Raw genomic sequence first — 6,566 nt, forward strand, 5'->3', positions numbered from 1 at the left:
GAGAACGGCCAGGGACATCGGGCCTCCGTAGAGGCAATTGCGGTGGCCTCAATAGGCCTGACTTTGGGGTGAACATGGGGTGGGGACTGGACATTGTGCCTTCCCCCACAGTGGTATCCATTGTGGGGGGATGATTTTTTTGTCTAATTTGTAGTCCTGTAGGTCTGTGTCCAAGATGGCTGCCGTGAAGGGAGAGTGGACGCTGGCGCGCTTTGGCTGCCGCTGCTCTCTCTTCACACTGTGTTTTTGATTTTCTGTTTTTGGATTGAATTCTGTTTTTAATTTGTGTCTCTGTGATGTCTTTATTACTTGTTATATTCCGATTATATGTTATTCCGATTACTATGTAAGGTGTCCTTGAGATGTCTGAAAGGCGCCCATTAAATAAAATGTATTATTATTATTACATATAGATTGGGTGAATCAAATTGGCAGGGGTGCTGAGGAAGAGGATTTCTTGGAATGTATGCAGGATAGTTATCTAAATCAACATGTAGAGGAACCAACGAGAGAGCAGGCTATTTTAGACTGGGTATTGAGTAATGAGGAAGGGTTAGTTAGCAGTCTTGTTGTACGTGCCCCCTTGGGCAAGAGTGACCATAATATGGTTGAGTTCTTCATTAGGATGGAGAGTGACATTGTTAATTCAGAAACAATGGTTCTGAACTTAAAGAAAGGTAACTTTGAGGGTATGAGACGTGAATTGGCCAAGATTGACTGGCAATTAATTCTAAAAGGGTTGACGGTGGATATGCAATGGAAGACATTTAAAGACTGCATGGATGAACTACAAAAATTGTTCATCCCAGTTTGGCAAAAGAATAAATCAGGGAAGGTAGTCACTAGGTCACTAGTGGGGTACCGCAAGGCTCAGTGCTGGGACCCCAGCTATTTACAATATATATTAATGATCTGGATGAGGGAATTGAAGGCAATATCTGCAAGTTTGCGGATGACACTAAGCTGGGGGGCAGTGTTAGCTGTGAGGAGGATGCTAGGAGACTGCAAGGTGACTTGGATAGGCTGGGTGAGTGGGCAAATGTTTGGCAGATGCAGTATAATGTGGATAAATGTGAGGTTATCCATTTTGGTGGCAAAAACAGGAAAGCAGACTATTATGTTAGCGAATGGTATGTTAGCTTTCATAGCAAAAGGATTTGAGTATAGGAGCAGGGAAGTTCTACTAGAGTTGTACAGGGTCTTGGTGAGACCACACCTGGAGTATTGAGTACAGTTTTGGTCTCCAAATCTGAGGAAGGACATTATTGCCCTAGAGGGAGTGCAGAGAAGGTTCACCAGACTGATTCCTGGGATGTCAGGACTGTCTTATGAAGAAAGACTGGATAGACTTGGTTTATACTCTCTAGAATTTAGGAGATTGAGAGGGGATCTTATAGAAACTTATAAAATTCTTAAGGGGTTGGACAGGCTAGATGCAGGAAGATTGCTCCCGATGTTGGGGAAGTCCAGGACAAGGGGTCACAGCTTAAGGATAAGGGGGAAATCCTTTAAAACCGAGATGAGAAGAACTTTTTTCACACAGAGAGTGGTGAATCTCTGGAACTCTCTGCCACGGAGGGTAGTCGATGCCAGTTCATTGGCTACATTTAAGAGGGAGTTAGATGTGGCCCTTGTGGCTAAGGGGATCAGAGGGTATGGAGAGAAGGCAGGTACGGGATACTGAGTTGTATGATCAGCCATGATCATATTGAATGGCGGTGCAGGCTCGAAGGGCCGAATGGCCTACTCCTGCACCTAATTTCTATGTTTCTATGTTTTGTTTGCGTGCTATCCATTCAAAACAAAACAAAACATTTTTTTTTTTTTTTGACATTGGTTGGAAGCTGCATACCAAATCTCGTTGCACTGATGTGCAATGTCAATAAAATATATTATTATTATTATTATTATTATTATTATTATTATTATTATTATACAATACATGAATACTATCAGGCCAAGCACAAGGACAACAGAAAGAGCAAAGGGATAGAAACCAGAGTGCAGAATATAGTAAAATAGTGATCATTTATAAGTGTAAAAGAGATTTAAAAGAATGGAGCATTTGTATTGGATAACAGTAGACTTTTTTCTGGAACTAGCATATAAGGAGTCGCCACACTCCTGCTCCTTCTTGGAGATCCAGATTCTTGATTCCCCTACACTGGGTAAAATACTCTGTGCATTCACTCTATTTATCCCACACATGGTTTTATACACCTCTATAAGGTCACCCCTCAGTTATTCCAAAGATTAGAGCAAACCTGTCCCATCAGTTATGAATCGTTAGTTGGCGGAGGAGCCTCAGAGAGTGTCCCCATGCTGAGAAACTGTGAGTTCCACACAGCAGCCGCTGTGTTTGCTGCCACCTTCAGATGCAAGTGCTGGGCAGCTGATCCACCTCAGTCCAGACCCTCTCCATCATGGGAGACCATTTGATTCACTGTACGTGGCAACAAGCAATGGCTGAGAACAATGGTTGTGACAATGGTACTGAAGCCATGCCCTCCAGAACCAGCTGTGCCTCTCATCAAGCTGTTCTCATTCAGTCACCTTCTGCATCTACCCAACCCATGGGGAACATGGTGCCCAACCATTGCAACAAAAAGTAGGAATGATCCAAGCTGGATAATTTATTCTCCATCAGACTACACGCTGTCATCTATGAAGTGAAGAAAGTGTCCCCAGCATGAGGCAATTAATCATGAGTGGAGAGTCCATTTTATATCGGCCCTTGTAAGTTGCTGTGTTTGAGTAAACATGATTCACCTCTACCCCATTGTGGACTTTCTCTATGGAGCTGACGATACACAAAAAGCAGGAGTGACTCAGCGGGTCAGACAACATGGCTGGAGAAAAGGAATAGGTGACATTTCAGGTCGAGACCCTTCATCTCGTCTTCTCTCTGGAACTGATGCCCTTCAATGCTGAGAAAGATATTCTGCACTCTCCTCTTCACTGTACCTCGGCAAATATGACAATAATAAACCTAAACCTAAAAAGCTTTGCCGAGCCACAGTAACTTCACTCTTAAGACTTCAAATAGGGGGGACAGCTCAGGTAGTGATATGCTCTTCCTGCAGGAATGTTCCATGTCTCTGGAATGCTGGAAGTTGAGAGGACACCTAATAGAAGTATATAAAATTATGAATGAATAAGTTTATTTGCCAAGTATGTACATATACAAGGAATTTGCCTTGGTGCTCTGCTCGCAAGTAACAACACGACATACAGTAAACCATTAAGAATAAACATTAAAACATTAAGAATAAAACATTATAATTTAATCATGAGAATGAAATAAAATACCAGAGCAAAAGTATGCTAAAGATTTTTGGTTATTGAGTAGTGCTACCACTCATGGGGAAAAAGCTGTTTTTATGTCTGGCTGTGGCGGCTTTGACAGTCCGGTGTCGCCTTCCAGTTTGTGGCCAGGGTGAGAGGGGTCAGAGATGATCTTACCCGCTCGCTTCCTGGCCCTTGCAGTGTACAGCTCATTGATGGGGGAAAGGTTGCAGCCAACAACTTTCTCAGCTGATCGAACAGTTCGCTGCAGCCTCCGGATGTCGGGCTTGGTGGCTGAGCCAAACCAGGCCATGATGGAGAAGGTGAGGACAGACTCTACTATGGCAATATAGAATTGGACCATCATTGCCTGTAGCAGATTCTGTTTCCTCAGCTGCTGCAGGAAGTACATCCTCTGTTGGGCCCTTTTGACTGTGAAGTCGATGGTGCCCCCCACTTAAGGTCCTTGGAGATGATGGTTCCAAGGAACTTAAAGGACTCCACCGGTGTGACTGTGGTGTTGTTGATGGTGAGGGGAGGGGGAGCTCTCCTAAAGTCTACAATCAATTCCACTGTTTTAAGAGCATTGAGCTCCAGGTTGTTGCGATGGCACCAGGACACCAGCTGTGTCACTTCCTATCTGTAAGCAGATTCCTCCCTATCCTGGATTAGTCTAATCAGGGTTGTGTCGTCCGCAAAATTGAGAAGCTTGACAGAGGAGTCTGTGTTGGTGCAGTCATTGGTGTAGAGAGGGTAAAGGAGAGGGCCATGTGGTGCTCCTATGCTGAAGGTCTGCGGGTCTGGGATGTGCTTTCCCAGGCTCACATGCTGTTTCTTGTCTGTCAGGAAGTTGGTGATCTACTAACAGAGGGGTTCAGGCACAGTCAACGGAGAGTTTGGAGTGTAGTAGTTTTGGCACAATGGTGTTGAATGCAGAGCTAAAATCAACAAACAAAATCCTTGCATAGGTCCCCTGGCGGTCTAGACGCTGGAGGATGAAGTGCAGGTCCAGGTTGACTGCATCATCCACTGATCTATTGGCCCAGTATGCAAACTGCAGAGGTATTGTGATATTTTTCAGCTGGGCCAGCATGTCTTTCAAGGGCCTTCAGGACTACAGAGGTCAGTGCGACATGCCTGTAGTTATTAAGACCAATAATCCTTGTCTTTTTGGGTACAGGGACAATAGTGGAGACTTTGAAGCAGGCAGGGACAGTACAGGTTTACAGGGACTGGATGAAAATGTCTGTGTAAACCGGCACCAGTTGTTCGGCACGGAGCTTGAGGGGGTGGGTAGTGGACGAGGGCCCAGTCTTTGCAGACTGGAGTCAGGCTGTAATTGGGTATTAAGTGGTGATTAGAGAGATGGGTGGGAAAGGGACCAGTCTTTGCAGACTGGAGTCAGGCTGTAGACAATAGACAATAGGTGCAGGAGTAGGCCATTTGGCCCTTCGAGCCAGCACCGCCCTTTCAATGTGATCATGGCTGATCATCCCCAATCAGTACCCCATTCCTGCCCTCCTCATATCCCCCGACTCTGCTATCTTCAAGAGCCCTGTCTAGCTCTCTCTTGAAAGTATTTAGAGAACCGGCCTCCACCGCCCTCTGAGGTAGAGAATTCCAGAGACTCACAACTCTCTGTGAGAAAATGTGTTTCCTCATCTCCGTTCTAAATGGCTTACCCCTTATTCTTAAACTGTGTCCCCTGGTTCTGGACTCCACAAACCTTTAATAATCTTATACGTTTCAATAAGAACTCCTCTCATCCTTCTAAACTCCAGAGTATACAAACCAAGCCGCTTCATTCTCTCCGCATATGCCAGTCCCGACATCCCGGGAATCTGGAATGGAAATCGCTATCAAAACATGCGGGACACACAATTTCTTGGCGGCCGCGCACGCCCATGCGCACACACGCGAGGCTTCGGCCCTGGCCCCTGGGGACGGTAACATCGGGAGCTGACCTGGTTGGTGACCGACTCCGAACTCCACCAACAGCAGCTACGTCCACCCCGAATCATGGGGCTTGAATCAGCCCGTTCACGGGGTCTTTCATCGGCCGGCAAGGGCTAAAAGGCCCCGCTAATGGGCCGATTCAGCCCTTAGAAAGAAGTCCGGATTACAAAACATGGTGGGGGGATTGCCCCCCACCTCTCAAAGTGGGGGGGGGGGGGGGGGGGTGTCCCCCTGTCCCTCCAACGATTTTCGCCCATGCCGGGAATTAACCTCGTGAACCTACGCTGCATTCCCTCAATAGCAAGAATGTCCTTCCTCAAATTAGCGGACCAAAACTGCACACAATACTCCAGGTGTGGTCTCACTAGGGCTCTGTACAACTGCAGAAGGACCTCTTTGCTTCCTAACATGGATATGAAGGGAATGGAGGGATGTGGATCATGTGCAGGCAGAGGAGTTTATCTTAACTCGGCATCATGTTCAGCATGAACATTGCTCCTGTGCTGTACCCATCTATGTGAATGGCAATTGAATTAAACTTTAATCGGACTTTATCTTGCACTAAACGCTTGATAGCAATCATGTAGGAAGGAACTGCAGATGCTGGTTTAAATCAAAGATAGACACAAATCATCATCATCATCGTTGAAAACATCAACGGGCAACGTTACAATGCCGTGTGCGACAGTGATCACATCTTCTACTGAAGTGTGGACGGCCGTTGGTTCGCAAGGAGCTCATCTGCCCTTTGACAGGTCTTGTTTTTGGTTCACAACCCCCTCCATACCTGGCAAACCAGGTGAGGGAGACGGTTTAGTCGCCAACTATCCAATCATGGAGCAGGTAGCACAGCATTACATGGTACCCGTGGTGGAGGGAGCTCCCCCCGACCTGACCTGAATGCTGAATGTCAGCGGGACAGGCAGCATCTCTGGAGAGAAAGAATGGGTGACTTTTCAGGTCGAGACCCTTCTTCAGACTGAATCAGGGGAGAGTTAGATACAGAGATAAGGAAGTGAAAGGTGTGAACACGAGACAAAGGGGATGCAGTTCAAGAAATATGTACAATAGATAATTGTTACCTATAATAATAATAACTTTATTTATAGAGCACTTTAAAAACAACCACTGTTGCAACAAAGTGCTGAACATGACTAATCATGGAGAAAAAATTATTACACGACAATAAAAACATTAAAAGAGAGTAAAAACAATAAAAAAAACAACAAAAAAACCCCATTAAAAACACTAAAACAGGAGCAAAGTCTCATGCAGGGTCAAAAGCCAAGGAATAGAAATGGGTTTTAAGATTGGTTTTGAAGATG

The sequence above is a fragment of the Amblyraja radiata genome, chromosome 1 (genome assembly GCF_010909765.2).
Source record: "Amblyraja radiata isolate CabotCenter1 chromosome 1, sAmbRad1.1.pri, whole genome shotgun sequence".
NCBI classification, from domain to species: Eukaryota; Metazoa; Chordata; class Chondrichthyes; order Rajiformes; family Rajidae; genus Amblyraja; species Amblyraja radiata.